Genomic DNA, 19,662 nt, shown 5'->3' on the forward strand with positions numbered 1-19,662 from the left:
CAGTGGTCTGGAGGGTTGCCCAGAGCAATGCCAGTGGTTAAGATTCATTCTAAACCTTCCAGCCATCACCTCTTTGTTTTTACAACCACTTCAGGGCACTACGATGCATATGTCAAAAAAAGAAGTGGTTGGTTTGAATGTAACAATACGTCTGTTACTCCAAAACATAGGTTACCTGCAAATTCAACAAATGCCTAGTAATATTCCTGCAACCCAAATTTAGTCACTAAACTATAGCACAATCAACAGGTAGAATACACCCGCAGGAATCTAACCAAATCCATAATACTACAATAGCATTTTTGAAAGTCAGTCTAGTTACAATACGCCAACAGGTATCTAACTACTTGAAAAACACCCTTCATTGCAAAGCACTTCAAATACGCTGTCTCAATTCTTATACAACAAAATATCTTCTTACCGCTAATGTAGTTAGAATACGCCAACAGGTATCTAACTACTTCCACCATTCCCTTAATCACAACATACTTCAAACAAACATACTTATCACCTTTACACTCACGTAACTTTATCCAGTACATAATTTATTTCCCAATGACTCAATGAGTATTTAATGTCAATACAACTGCAGTGTGTCATACACTAATGTTGTACCAAACATAGTACTTATAATGTACTGTTTATGAGGGTCTAAAAAAGAAAATGTATATTTAAAAATGTACAACTACAGCTTTTGAACTATCCTGCTTAACCAATTGTACTGTTTTTTTGCACAAAAAATAAACCAGAGATTGCAGCTTCATAATCCTACAACACTAAGTAACCACAGCAATTATAATCAAACACATATTCTATGAGCACTATCTTCAATTGTACTAAGATCATAAGTACCATATAAAGTTCAATTACATAATTCCTCCATATTACAAACACGTTGTACTCCCACTATATTACCTACAATTACTATACACATATTGCTACTATGGTGATTCTGGCCATACTCCCACTAAATTACTTATAATTACTATACACATATTACTGCTGTGGTGGTTGTGCCCAGTGCACATATTTTTGTGGTCATGGCCTGCAGCCATGCCCCCCAGAATCTGGCCACTGGCCCCAACCACCACAGTACAATTAACTTTATACGAAGTACGTACCATACACCATCAACTCACCCTAACCCCCCTGCAATCGAAATGATGTCCACGGACACCAAAATTGACTGTGGACTCTGCAGCATTTCCAAACCCCTTTTTCACCTATAAGAACAGCTTCACATTACCTCCATTCCACTTCCCTATTATTTCTACACCCTCTTCAAGCCATCAAATAACCCAAATGTCTTTTCCAAGCAGTCCGTCCATGGCGCTGTCCATGAACTACTGCAGTGTCGGCAGACAGCTACGACACCTGCCCAGCCTTTTTCATCCAACACAAATACCCCCATATCATCTTTTTTCCACTCCCCTACGGTTCCCAGCCCCTCTTTCCACCACCAAATGACCCAAAATGTGTTGTCCCGACATTTTCGCCACTGCAATGTCGGCGGTGAGCTGTGCCTGTCTCCGAATCCAACATGGCGGACATTTCCAAAAATATGACGCACCTCACGCTCTCCAACATCCAATTAGCGGACAGGTCCTTTGTCCACGGACATCATGCCATCCTCTAAACCAATCGGAGGCCTGTTGGTGGACCGAATAGGGAAGTGAGTGTGCAGACCAAACCTAGATATCACACAATTTGTTGACCTACTTTTTAGTAATGTTAAAAAAAACTACTGGACGGATTTACACCAAATTTACAAAAGCACGCTTTTGGAATCAAGCCGCTGCTCATGCTGTAAATTTGGGGAAAATCCATCCAGCAGTCTGGGCTGTAGGTGTGAGCAAAATTCTTTTTCCATTGCGTCTATGGGGAAAAACCACACATTTTGGGACCCCCCATACAACATTGCCCCCCTAAATGAAACCTCACCAAACTTCGATCTGACAGGGCCATATACTTCTTCTGCAAAGCTTTGTGAGGATTTGTCCGGGGGTGGGTGGGGGTGTGAAGATATAAGCTGCCCAAAAAGTGCTCTTCATATGGGTTGAGCAACTTATACCATAACTATATGGCTGCTACTATGGGGCCATGACCTGGACAATCTTGCTACTGGCAATGACCATGAGGGACCAGCAATGGGGTGAAAGTGGGCATGGCTACCAGGGACTGGCTACGTGGTAACCTTTTTTCGTAAATTGGGATAGGTTTGAATGGGGAAAAGAAATCTGTTCTTGGGTACAGGTTGAAGTGCTAGATGGGATTGCAGCAATATGCACGAGGAGGTTAAGCAAGAACTTGAAAGCATGGTTTTGCAAACATGTGCTGTGTTTTAGGTCATAAAAGCATGTTTTCGGAACTATGCCTTGTGTTTTATTTTTCAAAAGTGTAAGAATGTAAGTAGAAAAATGTGTGATATACATTTGGTGTGTAGGTAGTGTTCCTCGCCCTCGGCAAATGCAAATGTGTACTCCGATTTACTTATTGGGGAATGCAGCATGGCCGAAGACTATGCCCCATGGATTCGGAGAGTGGCCATGGCTGCAAGCCATGAATACTGGCCATTGGTTACATTATTAGGGTATAGTGCACACTGAGCTCGGATGCAGGGTAGGTGCAGTGAGTAATAGGGGTGGTTTTGTTTGGCTCGTGTTATGGTAGAGCGTTGTACCGTAGGAAATTGAACGAAAATTTCCATCCTCAGCATGCACTGCTGATAACAACAGCAAAAAATATGTTTCTTAAAGGAGGTTTATAGTTCTTTCATATATATGAAAAGAGGAATATTAATAATTTATATCCAGTGATGTAATACCATGAAACATTTTGACTTATAAAAACCTATTAAATTGACAGAAAAAACTTTGTTAAAGGGATGTTATGGTTAAGATGCATCCCATCCTTAGGACTCCTCTGCTACAGTAGTTAGCCAGTAGCGACCCAACTTGGCATCCCTTGGCATTTCACTGCTGGGATCTCATGAGCACTTGCCCCTTCTATTTATTCGTACTGCCCCTTCTATTTATGCACTTGTCTCACTGCACAATGCATATGTGCATTTGTTGGAGCATTGTGTAAATTTTTTTGTATAAGTAAGGGTAATGCAAGTGCAAAAGATTTGTAGATGATTGTTAAGTGGCAGTTGGTGTGTGGAAGCTTACAATGGTTTTAGGGTTATACGTATAGTTTTGTGAAGTGATTGGTGGATGGTTGTGTGACTGTTTGAAAACAGGCATTGAGGAAGTGTTACAAATATACAATTAAAAAGGGCTGCCCTGTGCGATGGTGTGCACGTGATGTTCGGGTCTTTTAATGATCCATGGCTAGGAAAGGGGACTGTGGAGACTGTGGATAGTTATAAAGGTTCATCAATTATGGTCCTTATTGTATGCTAAAGAAAAGTATTTGGGAGACGAAGGCTATTAGTACCCCAGGTTGCCAAAACGGTAACCTGGTGTGAGTATTATATTTTTCTCTAGTATACAATTGTCCATTAGCACCCTGGGCGGGAGAGCCAGCCAATCAGGTGACTAGGAACGCAGGCTTGAACTGCAGGTACAAGCCCGCGTTCCAAGCCGCCTGATGGCCGGCCCTCTCCTCCGCCATCTTCCCCCCACCCTCCGTTCCATTTTTTTATATTTATTTTCACCCACAACCCCCTACTTGCCCATTTTCGGCAATGGCAGGTGCCGCTGCCACATTTGCTCCTTCGCGTCACCATCTGCAGGCCGCCATAGAAAGGGAAGAGTGGCTCCCGCCTTCCCTTTCCATGGCGGCTATCTTGGAAAAGGATTTTCTTTCCTATAGCGGGATGCAGCGTGCGTCCCACTGTAGGAAGGAAAATCCATTTTTTTTAGCACCCCGGGTTACCGTTTTGGCAACCCAGGGTGGGGTGCTAATAGCCTTCAACTCCCATTGCAGTGGCTGGAACGGGGGATAACGGCCCAGAGCCCTTGTTATCCACCTTCGTTTTGCTTAGGCTGATAACTTGGGCTACCGTGCTGTTATCCCCCGTTCCAGCCCCTGGAACAGGGGATGAACGCCCCATTATTCTGTTTAGCATAACACAAAATGCTAATGGAAATGATGGAGAATCTTATTGAGTTTATTTAGTTCATTGAGAAATGTAAAGTAGATGGAGTCTATGAGATTCTTATTTTTAGTTCTATTCTTTAACTGTGAAAGGTGGTTCTTAGAGGAACCTTTTTTTTTTTTTGCAGGAGAGATCAGAAAGTAAGGTGGGGGCACTGCTGAGCAGCCGACAAGATGGCTGCTTAGAGTATGGGCTCCGTATTTCAGTTGTGTGTGGGGGCAGCAGGATTGAATCAACTGCGCTAGAAACTTGTCTGCTGGTGCCTTATGCTGGGAGGAACGCTCAGTACGAACGGCAATTATTACTGTGCAGGCTGTGACCTGCAATGAGTAGAACTTGAGGGACAACACTATCTGAAGTGGCCACGGATGTTACCCCATCACTGCGTATACTGAGCCGGTGCTGGTGGCCTGCTGCGACTCTTCCCACGCCGAGAGGGATTACACATTAACTGTGCGCTGGTCCCTCTGGTGCCGAAATACATCTCAGAGCAGGACCGGAGAACTTGCAGAAGCTGAGGCCGCTCCAACTGTGTGCCTGGGCCGTAACGTGCAGTGTGTGACTGTCTCTCACACTTAGCTGCATTCGCCTGCGACCCTTGTCGGAGGAAGCAGGGAAGACCTTTCCTCCCCGCCCATGCTCACATGGACATTAGCACTGAACCTGCTGGGGCCATCCCTCTACCCAAGCAGCGCATCTGCCCGATCATGGGACCAGTTGGATCTGGCAGGGCTGTAGACACTGCTGCTGTGCTCACACCCTGAACCCGACGAAGATACAGGTATTATTGAACACTGGGGACTCTTGGTCACCCCCGATCTCGCTGCTATATGTCTGGGAGCCTATTCAGCCCGGTGTGGCCCTGGGGTCTCTGCAAGAGCACACTTCTTGTCCCTTGGCCTGTTCCTCTACAATGCCTGGTAGTTGGCAACTTCGGGCCTAACCATTACATAAGTGCATGGGTGGTGGTGCTCCTACCAGCCGGGACTTACGCTCTGCGGCCCTGGTCCCCCCTCCTGTGCTGCTTGCCCATTCCCATTCATCACGACAAGAGGCACCGGCAGTGGTAAGAAAACAGGGACAATGGACAAATTTGCTAAGGTCGCCTCCCGGGAGGGCTCAGGGATTACAACCAGCTCTCACCTTGATCAGGTCCAACCCATCACGGCACTGCCTCCTGACCTTACACACATTATGGAAGCCATGGCCAAGGGATTCGCTGCCGTACACGAGAAGCTAGACGACATCACTGCTAATGTAGCTTCCATGCGCTCGCAAAGGAGGCGCTGAGCATAACAGAAGCAGAGACGAGAATTGGAGCGACAGAAGATACCGTGCAAGGGCTGCAGGTGACTGTGGCAAACCTGGCTAAGGAAATTAAGGGGTTAAAAGTAAGTGTGACGACCTGGAATCGGGCTCAAGGAGGAACAATATTCGAATAGTGGGGGTCCCAGAGGATGCAAACTCTGGGGGCATGGAATTAGCAGTGGAAAATCTCAAAGATGTACTGGGTGCCCAGTGGTCTCTCCCTTCTTTGTAGTTGAACGTGCCACGGGCCCTCACTCCTAAACCCAAACCAGGAAACTTTCCTCATCCCATCATCGCAAAAATCCTGAGCTTTCTCAACAGAGACCACCTCCGCTAAGATTGGGCTCCCAGACGATCCGGATCAGTACAACACGAACAACACCAGTTTATCGGAGTCAAGAAATTATTGCGAGCCCGAAACATACAATATGCTATGCTGTTTCCTGCCTGCCTAAGATTTCAATTCCGTGGCAAACTTTATTTCTTCACGGACCCGGATGAGGCAGTGAAGTTCATTGGGGCTCAAGAGGAGGCTAATGCAAACGAACAGCAGATAGACTGATGAAACTGGTCATAGCTGCAGTCAAGTTACTTCCGTCTTCAAATGTGTACATATCATCTAAACTGTAAAATTCCACTGCCACTCATGAATATTGATATGTGATCCTGCAATAACGGTGGGGTGCGGGCTGAAACGGCAGCAACTACCCCCATAGCAGATGGTCAATTAATTTTGATTCATGTTTGCTTCTTGTGGCCTAGTTGGGGTGAGTTGTGGTTGGGGGTGGAGGAGGAGAGGGGTTTCACACTGCAGGTTGGGGGTGGGCAGCAAGGGTTGTAGGGAGTGGGTTGGGACTAGCGTTGTTAGCATGGAGAATGAGGACAGAAGGGAGGCTAGAGTCAAGTCAAGTCAATTGGGTGTCAAAATGGCAGACAAGGACGGAGCTCTGGAGAAACTGACAGATGGTGATCTTTAAGCGTCTGTTGAAGGTCTTTGTCCGTCAGTAAGACAGGCCAGTGTTTTTTTTAAATTGATCTGATCTTATCTGCTTGATCATTGAAACTAGTAATAAACCTTACATCGTCTGACCGAGTATGTTTATTTTGTATCTCACCTTTCAAAAGATCCTTTCTATTTTTCAACTTGGATTTCTTAAAGGTTCTAGTCACCTTTTTGAAAGAATAGCCTCACAGATTTTTTAAGAAAGTTTACTTCTGCAGAACAATTGCGTCAGACTCTCAAAGATTCTCCATAGGATATGGAATTAATTCAAAAAACTGGGTGATGACTTGTAGCATGAAGAATTGCATTGCCACTTGTCGGTTTCCTGTACAGGTCAGTGGTAAGTTGATCATTAATTACCACAAAATAAATGTCTAAAAAAGTTAAAATGCTAGACTAGGTACCATAGTAAGCTGTAAATGCATTGCATTGTTATTTAAACAATCAACATAGCTCATACTTGTTCATGAGACCATTCCAAATTAGAATCAAATCATCAAAAAACCTGTACCAAATGACTATGTGTTCTACAAATTCATCATACTTTTCACTCCAAGCAAGGGTTTGCTCCCAACAACCCATATACAAATTAGCATAGGTGGGGGCCATGCATGAAACCACAGCTGTACCTCGAACTTGTCTGTAATGTGCCTTGTCAAAAATGAAGAAATTGTACTCCAAAAAAAACTTTTGCATGGTTACAAGCATCTAATTTTGCTGTTTAAAACTAATCGAACGTGTAGCTAAAAAGTACTGACATGCTTGCAATCCAAATGCATGATTAATAGATGTATAAATTGAGACTACATCCAACAACACTAATGTAAAAGTAGGTACCCAGGTAATGTCATTCAACTTATTCAATAGGTCTAGAGTGTCACCTATATAAGAATTGAGACAAAAGGTTGAAAATGATAGTCTAGAAATTTGGAGGTGGATTCCAAAAGGCTAGACATGAAGGATAAAATAGGCCGCCCGGGTGGATTCAGAAAATTCTTATGTACCTTAGGTAATAGATACAAAATTGAAGTCACTGGTATTCTGTTTTCAAAAAGAAATATTCCTCTGTGGCCAGCAAGTCGCCATCAAGCCATTCCTTAGGTAAACAATGATATTGAAGTGGGGTTTCCATGAGAGTGGGTTCTTCCACTTCTGAATAGCATTGGAGGTCAGTCAACTGTCTCATGGCTTCTGAATTATACAGTTCCTTGTCAAATAACGAGTGCTCCCCCCTTGTCTGCAGATCGTATGACAATGGTTGCTTGATCCTTCAATATCTGTATGGCTTGTTTCTGTGGTTCTACATTATTTCGCTGCAGTATTTTTCATCGCAGGTTTTTTCATCGCGGTTTTTTTTTTTTGATGGGGGGTGGTTAGATACCCCCCTCCCCCAAGCCACCTTTTTTTTTTAAAATCCCTTACACCCACAACCATATATTTAATTTTTAACCCCCCCCAAAAAAAAACAAAAACAATGAGTTTTTTTTTTTAAATAAAAATTGCTATGAGAAAACCTGCGATGAAATATACCGCGGTGAAATGCGTGTATACCGTTTCTGTATAGCTGAAAGATTATGGCCTTGATATTGTTTCTGACATGATAATTTTTTTTCATCGTTCACTCCATTTCCTTGAAGACTTCGATTTGACTGTTGATTTGTCATGATCACTGCTTCCAAGGAGTCAGGAACAGCCCAACATCCTTGGAAGCAGGCCCCTAACCGTTATCTTAGGCACCAGCAGGTCCCCACTGGGACCTTTTGGACCTTGTCCTGGCGCCGGTGGCACCAGGCTCATCAAAGTCATCGGTCCCGGCACTGGAAGCGCCGGGCTCATATTATGTATGAAGGTGCTTGGGTGGACTTACCTGCAGCAGACCATGCTGCTTACTTACCAGCCACTTAAAAGTCCTCTGTGAACAGGAACTACTTTCTTACCTGGGTGGGGCAAGCTCCACTCCCTGGATACAGCACTGGAACTCTTCTGGAACTGGAACTCTTTTCTTACCTAGGCGGGGCCGTGGAGGAAGACGCCTCATCACTCCAAGGCTATTTAAACCACACCCGATAGATGAAACGTGCTTCGCGTTATTCTGCATCTGCAGCAGAACGCTCACCGAGTCTGTTCCAGCCTTTCTTCTTTCGATCCTGAACCTGCAAGAATTATACTTACCATTCCTGTATCCAGTCAACAACAGCACCTGCAAAGACAAGAAACAACAGGTTAGCAAGGCAACCTTTACACGCAGTGCTTACTCACCTGATCCATCGGTTGCGGCCATTTCTTCACGCTGCACCTCCGCCTGTGAAGACAAAAGCATTGTTATTACTTACCGGCACTCCGCGAATTCCGGATTTCTTCACGCTGCATCGCCGCCTGTGAAAACAAAAGAAGAGACATTAGACAGGTATTTACTTACGCCCATCGCGCTCGTCACAATAGAACGCCTGCAAATACTCCGGCATCTCTTCAGCACGAACTAAGCAGCAAGGGAAAAAGACAGTTTGAGCGCTTGCATTTTCTTACTCATTTCCAGGCGCTTCACTCCATCTTCCATCTCCAGAGTCCTGCAAGACAAAAAGGGAAAAGCATTATGCAGAGTCCAGTTCAATATTAACGTGCCACGCACCTAAAGACTATAAAGACTAAAAAGGTGTCCGGAAACTCACTGCTCGTGCAGTTAACGACGGTAACGATCCTCTGAGTTCAAGAGGCCTATGTTTCACCAGTGAAGGAACTGGCAACGGCACCCTGCACCAGACGCAGATGGAGAGTCCAGCATTCACTTATCTAAGGTGAGCACGTTGACCTGGGGGCTCTACGGAGAAGCTAGGAAGAGAGGGAGAGAGAGAGGGACATTCAACAACCCAGACCCTTAACCCCCTTATTCTTTCACCTGCAGAAACCTCACCCTTCGAGTTCGACACACAGTGAGAAGAGGTTCGACCCCAGAAGCCAATCGAGTCCTGCACATCAGTTTTCGAGTCGCAGACACCTTCCTGCCAAGACCCGCGCCTCCGTGGGAATCAGGTGAGCGTTACATGATTATACTGGGACAGAATTTAGACTTCATCTTAAAGCCACTCTCCACAGTCAAATTGGTGTCAATACCAAATTTCTCAATGAAAGTGTAATTACTAAGAATGGCTGTCACCTCTTCATTGTCTATTTCTTCCTACAAATGAGAGAGGCCGGTGAGATCCATCAAATCTCTCACTGACAATGGATGCATTGTCCTTTCATCACTTTCAGGCATCAAATGTCCTGATGATACTTTGGTGGCATAACATTTGATCAATTTAAGTTTACAAACAAATTTGAAGAGGTCAATTCTAGCATCCTTGTTATTGAAGTCATGGGTTGGGCAAAAGGACAGACCGAGTTTAAGAATATATTCTTCAGACGGTTTAAAAGAAATATTATAAATCATCATGGTTAATTGTTCATCCCTCGTCCTTGGCCTCTCGATCACTGTCCCCTTCCAGATCGAGTTGTTTGAGATGTGATCCCTGAGGGGTCGTTTGCCCCTCCTTGTCCTGCTACGTCTGCTCCTCCTCCTCTCCCTCTTGATCTTGACGGTGGTCTGCCTCTCCCTCTTCTTTCTATTTTGCTGCCCAAATATAACAGCGTGAACTCCTCTGAAAAACTGAGGTGATTGGGTCTCCTCTCCAGGTCTGTTGTCTCCACTTCAGAACTGCTGGCTTTGCCCATACAAGCTTCTTGCACTGATTCTGAGGGGATGGGTATAGTAGCACGAGTCTTTATTTGATCATCGAACCTCTTGGCAAACATATTGGTTCTTCCATTTTCGTAGTCTAGTTCGTCTCTTTTAAATTTAATTTGATTTCTAACACTAATCTTACCTTCAAATCTTTCCAAATTCTCCTCTAAGCGTCTCATCCTCTTTTTGCACTCATCTCCATCTGCTATAGGGAGAAGTTGTTCCTCCATGGTCTCAATTTCCTGGATTAATTTCAATCTAGCCAATTTAGCATACTTCACTAAAATTTCCATCATCTTGAAAGAACAAGTGTTAGTATGTTCCATCCATTCCTTTATTAGAAGTGGATCGATTTCCTCATAAGTTGGGATGGTCAATATTCTTAAACCTCTGGGAATTCTTTGTTCATCCAGATAGGTTTTCAGGGTCATGGCTTCCCACCACTGGGAGGTTTCCCATTTCTTTAACCTCTCCAATTTGTCACCCTTTGGCTTAATAGTCATACCAGCTGACACTGTCTCTTTGTTGGATGTCTATCTGGTATTACTGTCTGTTTTAAATAAAATTCTTGCCGCCACTGTGTGTTTGGCCTCCATGTCATTTGCCATGATAGAAACATTGTGGGTAAAAACTGTCAAATACCTTGCTGATATCTTTTATTCACAGTGACTTGAAAATACTATTTCGTAGCTTGCATGTAACTGACCATTTAACTGTATATATAAACACAGTTACTTCAAGCACAAAGAACACACTGGCAGTGCACGTAAATGATCAACCCCACTCCCACACTGCTGACTAATCCCAGACAACAAATGCTGTCAGTCAACACTTGGACAAAACAGTCGTAGTGTATTTGTCAGCAAAAAAGGCTCAGCACATCTGCTGATGCCTGCATCTATATGCATAGCAACATGAATAATAAGAGCAAAGTCAAATACCAAACGAGCACGTACAAAAGACGGGATTCGGCATTCGCTTTTTATGAAGTTCAAATAGGAATGTCAATTCTCAACACGGCACACAGACTCTAGTGGGTGCCACTGGGCAAAGTGGGAGGAAAAGACAACTCCCAAAAGATACAAACAAAAGCGCCAGTACTGTGCAAATACATGAAAGGCTGACACAGCCTAGAAACGCTACAAGAACTACCCGTGCACACGTGGGGTAAAGTGGGAGTAGCGGGCACTTGATTGAGGGCCTGGGATGGCAGGGAAGCATTTTTTATTTCTCAGTGTTTCCTGATAAACGTGAGTATAATGGCAGAAATGTACCGATGAATAGCCAAGGGTATATGTAGTTCATTGCAATATACCCGCTATTATAGATAAAAAGATATTTTAAAAATTATATATTTTTACAACAACAGTGACGTCAGAGGTGAAAAATCATTTTTGCCCATGGCCGGCAGCTTTGTAGCGTTTCAAATGGCTGAAGGCCTGGCAGTGTTGTAAAATATAAAGTGGGCATGGCTAAAGGCCATGGTATCATCCATGGTCAGTGACCTGTTAGTGTTAAAAAAATAGAGTACGACACGGAGAGAGAGCTGGTTGTTAGCCCCATGCCGAAGGACAAGAGGAGAAGGCCCAGGGGTTGGGCTCTAATAAAACATGCAAGATCCTGGAGGACGCGGAGCAGGGGGGCAGCACTCCCCCTGGAGTAGGTGGAGAAAGTTAACATGAAGAGTTCACACGCCTCAGCAGATAGTTTAAATGGACTGTGGCAGTACAGTAGGTTGAGTGATGATAGACTGGTGCTTTACTCAGTGGCAAGTATCTGCCGTAATATGTGAAGGATGTCAGCAAGGTGACTGATAAGAAGTGAATGGATGTGGTCGTGGGGCTCCCCAGGTGGAGCGGTCACTCGAATAAATTGAGATAAAATTGCATCGTTAGATGCTGATTGAGGAAATGGGGCAGGGGTTGACCTTGAAATGACTAAATAAGACAGCAGCGCAAGTAAACTGATAGGATGTCTGCCTGTCCCAGATCCTGCTCTGGGCATTTCAGAACATGTAAAGATGCAACAAGGCCTGAGGGGATTTGTATGTACGCTCATTGGATGCGCGATTACCGCAAATGGGGATATATGGGGATGTTTCTTAGAGTTTGAAGTTGGGTGCCCGTCACACGGATTATGCCTGTCATTGTTACCCTGGAAGGGGGACTGTTTAAATCAGTAGCATTACGAGTTTGGCAAGCATTTGATAATTTGTATTTAGTCATTTCTTTTATTTTTTCTTTTCTTTGTTTTTTTTTTCTTTATGGCATTTTTATGTCTTTTAAGGAGCCTGATCTTCGAAGGTTGAGGCAGGGTTTGCACTGGTCTGCGGGGTTTGAGGTGTCATGTGACCATTCGAAGTATACCTGATAGACAGCAGGGTGAAATACAAATGTTGGGGATGGTGATTGGGAGGAATCAGTTTCTCTATATGCTGGGGTCTACCGGGCCCGATAGGGTTGGGACCCTGGGGAGGGAGATGGAGAATTGGCATCTATTTTTAGCCATCTTGACTGGGGGAGAATGAGGGACGATTGCTCGAAGGAGATAATGATAAGGCTATGACTACCTCAAATTGTTGCTGTCTCTCCCTGATTAAAAGAAGGGCACTGATGCACCGCATGGCCACCTTAGACTCCTCAATCCTGTTTCTTCAGGAGACTCACTTGCTCCCATCTGACGAATTTAGGCTTAATAATAATTTATACCCCACAAAATTTTGCGCTTCTTCGGGGAGTAAGAGTGCTGGGGTGGCCATCCTGTTTTGCAGAGGAATCTCTTTTGTGGTCTGCAAGATGCTGAAGGATGTGGGAGGTAGGTATGTCTTGGTTGTAGCCAGATTACAGGGGAGGAAGGTGACATTGGTCTCTTTGTATGCACCTAATGTACAGCAGGAGACGTAATCTGTCTCAAAACTCCTGTTTGAACATGCGGAGGGTGAAATAATAATTGGGGGTTCTACTCACGTTGTCTTATTTTCAGGACTCGCCAGGCCCAACACGGACCTGGCAATTGAATGAATTCCTCCTGGAGGATCCCCGTTCCGCTCATGTATTTCAGAGGCTATTAACCATTATTTTAATGAGAATGAGACAGATGCATTGCCATATACAAAGGTATGGGACGCAGCAAAGGCTGTGCTTCGGAGGCAGGTAATTGCTTATTCGGCAGAAAAAGGGAGGGCAAGGAATGAAATACAAGCCCAGCTGGAGCTCCGGAAGAGAGAGGAGGCACATAGATGTAGGCCCACTCAGAGACTGAAACGTGAGGTTAGGATAGCCCAGAGGGCCCTCGAGGCTCATCACATGAGCCGTGCAGCGTATATCATGATGAGAGTTAAGCAATACTACTATTCTAAAGGTAACAAAGCCAATCGGCTATTGGCAGTCAAGCTGAAAATGCGTGTGAGCCGCAATAGGATAAAAGCATTGTTGGATGGGGAAGGAAGGAGGGTCACATCAGAGAGGGAGAAACTTCGTGTAGTCGAGGAGTGAGCCGCAGTAGGATAAAAGCATTGTTGGATGGGGAAGGAAGGAGGGTCACATCAGAGAGGGAGAAACTTCGTGTAGTCGAGGAGTATTTTAGGGTTCACTCTGCCCCCCACCAAACAGACTTACGCATGGCAGATGGGTTTATACGAGATGTGCATTTGCCACAGCTGCCTCAAGTAACTTGTGAGCTTTTAGAGGAGCCAATTACAAGGGAGGAGATAAAAATAGTGATTCGATCCCTTCCTCTGGGTAAGGCCCCAGGACCTAACGGGTTCACGAATAAATTCTAAAAGACCTTTAGGGCTGTGCTCTCCCCCTATTTAGCAAAACTCTTTAATGACATCTGGGCAACGGGGTCGGTTTCAGCGTCTATGGCAGAGTCTAATACGACATTGGTTTTAAAACCTGGAAGGAATCCGATTGAATGTGCATCTTATCGACCAATTACTTTACTAAATACGGATGCGAAACTATTAAGTAGGGTGATAGCAGGGCGTCTGGGGGAGGTTCTTCCGACGCTAGTGGAGAAAGATCAAACGGGGTTCATACGGAACCGTTCGACACATGACAATATACGTCAGACGATAGATCTGATAGCTTTGGCCCCTAGACTGCCGGGTAAATTGTCGCTGTTATCTTATAGATGCCCATCGGGCTTTTGACAGTATGTCTTGGAGTTACTTACAGTTGGTGCTGGAGAGGTTTGGGTTTGGCCCCAGATTTTTGAGGTTGGTTCTCTCCAATTACCAGTTTCCCTCCACTAAAGTCAAAGTGAATGCAAACTTGACCCCAGCAATCCGTTTGTATAGGGGCACTAGGCAAGGCAGGATTGCCCCCTGTCCCCTTCGGTTTTTGCATTGGCATTAGAGACCTTGGCACTACATGTCAGATTGAGTAGGGAGATCATGGGCTTCGAGTTTGCAGGACACTGCCATAAGATACCGTTATACGCTGATGACCTGCTATGTTTCCTGAAAGATGCAACTAAGTCCATCCCGCCCCTGATGCACTTATTGTCCAGTTTTGAAAACATTTCTGGCTTTGGGGTGAATGCGAACAAATCGGTAGGTATGGCGTTAACTGAGTCCCCGGAGGACCTGGCGGAGGTAAAGGCGGCCATTCCCATTCCCTGGTCTTCCACGAACATCTCCTATTTGGGGATTAAACTGACCCCGACCTACACAGGCCTATTTAAAGCAAATACACCAGCACTATGGAGAGAGGCCAAAGAGTGGCTTCGTCGTTGGGATTCACAGTAAATATCCTGGCTGGGCAGGGTGAGCGCGGTGAAGATGTCTCTTATTCCGAAGCTGCTGTATGCCTTCTATTCTTTACCGATACAGATTCCCGAGAGGGATCTTATAGATATGCAGAAGGAGATAGGACGCTTTGTGTGGGGAAACAAGAAGCCTAGGATCCCTTATAAACTCTTGACCAGAAAGGCGGTACATGGGGGTATAGGTCTGCCCTCGGTTCAGCGCTACTATACGGAGGCACAGGTGGCTCCTATGTTAGCCTGGGGAAGCTCCACTGAAATTCCTAAATAGCAAGAAATAGAGCAGGAGGCCTCTCCATTTCTGTTAGAGTATTTCCCTTTCCTGCCCAAAGAGGCACGAGGCTATCAGGGAGGACTCCTACCCACGACATTGGCTACGCTTCAAAGTTGGGATAAGGCAAGGGTGCAAAGGGGGATAGATCTGGGACTGGGTCCGTTGTGCCCTGTGGCTCAATACCCAGCGTTTACGCCGGGACTAAATCCCAGCTCATTTCAAGGGTGGGAATCAAATGGACTATTAAGGCTTAGGGACTTGTATGTGGATCAGGAACCACTGACATTTCAGGAGTGCAAGGAAAGGTTTGGGCTGTCGGAGGTCCCCTGAAACTCCTAAATGGCAAGAAATAGAGCAGGAGGCCTCTCCATTTCTGTTAGAGTATTTCCCTTTCCTACCCAAAGAGGCACGAGGCTATCAGGGAGGACTCTTACCCATGACTTTGGCTACGCTTCAAAGTTGGGATAAGGCAAGGGTGCAAAGGGGGATAGATCTGGGACTGGGTCCGTTGTCCCCTGTGGCTCAATACCCAGCATTTAAGCTGGGACTAAATCCCAGCTCATTTCAAGGGTGGGAATCAAATGGACCATTAAGGCTTAGGGACTTGTATGTGGATCAGGAACCACTGACATTTCAGGAGTGCAAGGAAAGGTTTGGGCTGTCGGAGGTGGAATGATTTAGGTATAAACAGCTACGACACTGGCTGACTAACAGGGAAACTTGCCAAGCTGCCAATAGAGCGCCATTTGGCATAGAACTTGAGGGGCAGAGTTCTCATAGGTTGGCGGCTTGTTACAGTCTTCTGGAAAATGTGTCAGAGGGCGAGAAGCTTCCCTACATGTTATTGTGGGAATGGGAGCTAGGAGCTGAAATCCCAGAGGAATCCTGGCAACGAATATGGCATAGAGCCCACAAGAGCTCTAGGTGTACATTGGTAAAAGAGAATGCTGTTAAGATCTGCTTTCGTTGGTACTTCCCTCCGACTAGATTGCATGCCATGAATCTCGATTATCTGGATACGTGCTGGCATGGGTGTGGTGAAAAGGGTGATCTGGGGCACATGTGGTGGCATTGTTCGGTCATCCAGGACTGCTGGTTGGAGGTCCGTTCCAAGATCAAGGATGTTACGGGCACGCTGCTTCCTATGGATCCGTCTTTGTTACTCCTAGGGGACGTGCCTGAGGATGGGTCTTTCCCGATGATGAGCTCCAGAGCTTTCCATGAGTATGTCATTTTTTTCTTCCATGTGCTGGAGAGTCTTATCTAATAATTCTTTTTGTTTACTAATTTCAATGTTTGTATGGTCTGTACAAGAAAATGTATATGTTAAATATATATAAAATAATATTTAGTAATTGGTTTATACAGAAAGTGTCTACCATTAGGTTCACTATCTTCAGACATTTCCTCACGAGGGAAATGCTCCTCTAGCCACTCCAGAGTACTAGACATTTCTGTGAGAAAAAAAAAATGATATCACTTTTTTTGTATCTAATACAGGCATTTTAGAAATATATGAGTAAAATGAAGTACACTTATTAGCTTTTGGTAAGGTGTGTTCTTACTGGTCTGTACATCTGCTGTTGCTCTTAGTTGTGGAGCTTCTGTGAGGTAATCATGTTGGAAGGCTATTTTTCTTCTTTTGGTGTATTCCATTTTAGAACATATTGTCTTTAAATGAATGGTTGATGTGTTAGATATATAGGTTCCACTTCTTATTTATTAGTACATATAATGTGTTTGTGTGCTGTTTTTTTTTAACTTATGAAGTGTTCATATGGCATGATATAACAATTTAAGATACCCCCTGAGTTTTTGTGTAGTATTGCTGTTGTCCGCGTCCGTCCATGGACATTCGCACAGTCCGCGGACATCAAAATCACTAGCTGGAGTTCAGTATGTTCTATGCTACATTTATATAAAGTCAGGGATATTATGGTTAAGTTGTGATATTAAAAACCTATGAAATTCAGTAAAAAAACTTTGTTAAAGAGACATTATGGTTAAGTTGCGCTACTAAAAACCTATGAAATTCAGTAAAAAAACTTTGTTAAAGGGACGTTATGGTTCCAAGTAAAACTGAAAAACCCCTGAAATTCGCCAGTTATGGTAAGCTAAGCAACCATAACTCACGCCACCACCATGCACTGATAAGACTAACACCCAACACATCAAAGATAACATCACAAATGTCATTGATGACATCACTGATTTTTTTACTGAATATATATATATATATGTATATTCAAACAAAAGTACCATTACTGCGCAACCACATGAAAGGCTGACACAGCCTACAAACGCTGCAAGAACAACCTGTGCACATGTGGTGTAAAGTTACACAAGCATTATTTTAATGATGCACAAAATGTGAACAGACCAACCATATTGTGTTTTGGTCTGGTAAAATCATGGCAGAAGTACATAATTATACCTTCAGGCAGTAAACAAATCACCACGTGTTCCACCCGTGACTTGGGCTTCCTCAGGCTAATATACAATGTACCATTTTCATTTTCTCATATAAATAAAGTTATGGAGTCTTTCACTTCCCATTTACCCCATGTTCATGTGATCATTTCAGATCAATGGATCTCAACAGTCTTATAGATCCGCCATCTTGGACTAGTGCCTGGTCCTATGGGGAGCATATGTAAATCTCATAAATTGAATGTAACAAGCCTTCAAAATCATATATGCTCAAATAGTGATAGGGATAAATAACTAACATTAGGTAAATCGTTAGTTAGACTCCAAAAATATTATAAAAATGCACAGCAATCAAGGCAAGTGCCCAGCAATTGTAATATAAGTTCAACGGGTTAATGGATAGAAAACTGTCTGCTCCAAGATCCATTGCCACCATAATCCCTGCATCTGTATTCTAGGAGGCAAAGGTCACACACAAAAAAGAAAAAAAGAAAAATACCAATACATTCTCACTAGAATGGCTTCTCAGTAAAGTTACACAAATCATCAACTAATCATGAGGTGCTAGTGCACTGTCAATAGGGTGTGTACAGGTCAAAACTGGTCACATGGTGGCAGCAATCAACCAAACTTTCGAATTGATATTCCAATGACAATGTCATATAGGTCAATTTGGCCTAAAAATAGTGGCACTGTGATACAAATTACACTGAAACATAATCTCTAAAAGGCAAAATGGGGAAACAGAACCCCAGCGTGTGCAAATTAGCAAAGAGGTGAACTCTGGCCATCAATAAAAGTCATACGAACATTCATGAATAGATCAACATAAATCTGTCTATCCCGTGTCTGGTGCAAATATTGCAAGTGCCAAAATGCAGAAAAAAATAGTTATCATGTATCAAAATGTATAATACTAATGCTTACAGAGAAAAATATATATCTACTATCACACAAAGCGTAAGCAAAGTCAATCATTATTAAAGGTGTGTTCTGGTTAAAAACACTTAAATTGATGTTGCTAAGTAAAAATTACATGTTCATGTTCCCAGATGAAAGTGCACAATGCGAGTGCAAATATGCATAGACGTAAAGTCTACTCCTATTGCAAAATAGCAATACAATCAGGAACACTGAAATATGGACAACATAAATGACCTCACATTGTACACAATCACTTAAAAATAACTCCAGCATAAGTACATCTTTAATCTTGCACACATATAACATTACAGTACTGAACAAAGTCATCTTGTGAACTTCTGAGATTCAAAAAACACTTGATAACACATGTAAGTCAGTTCAAGAACACATAAAGTTCTTCGTCTCCATTTAAACCGCCTGGTTTCAAGGTTTCAAATTGCATGACAAGTTTTGCTTCCAATTGCCTAAATTGTCTATTTCCCCCACAGGGGTATTTTGGCACGTGTGCTAATCCTGTAAAGCTCATACAGCGAACATCTTTATTATGTGCTTCCAAAAAATGTAACGCAATAGGATAATTCATATCAACATTCTTAATGGCTCGATAATGTTGTAAAATTCTGAACTTAATGTCGTACTCACATACAATGGGTCAGGGTCAGGCCACCTGAAAGTCGTATGGGCTGAGACCCGACTAGTACTGCCAAACACAACTTTAACCCAAGAAGGGTCTCCTCAAGGGTCTCCTCAATTGAGGGTGACCTTTCTTTTGGGACACTGTGCCACACGTAGTATATACGGGAACCACAATGGCTCAAACGAAAGAGCAAGGTACAATCAGTACACGCCAGGCTGAGTAAAAAAAAGAAAGAATGTATGTCAGATAAAGAATGTTGGCGGAATAGAACAGAGATGGGGATCGGATTAACACTAACGTTGTATAAGCACGATTTAGTTCCAGGCGTGAGCAGGACAAGAAATAAACCAGGATTTTGCAGGTGTTTGAAGAACCCAGCAGTGGTAGTTGGACTCAATGGGAATAAGGTTAGTTGGTTGGTAGGACCTATCCCGAACAGAACAAGAATGCACTAAAGTCCAGAGGGGAAACAACACTTGGAGGTGAATTACTGCAT

The sequence above is a fragment of the Ambystoma mexicanum genome, chromosome 12 (genome assembly GCF_040938575.1).
Source record: "Ambystoma mexicanum isolate Mex_15411 chromosome 12, UKY_AmexF1_1, whole genome shotgun sequence".
NCBI lineage: Eukaryota > Metazoa > Chordata > Amphibia > Caudata > Ambystomatidae > Ambystoma > Ambystoma mexicanum.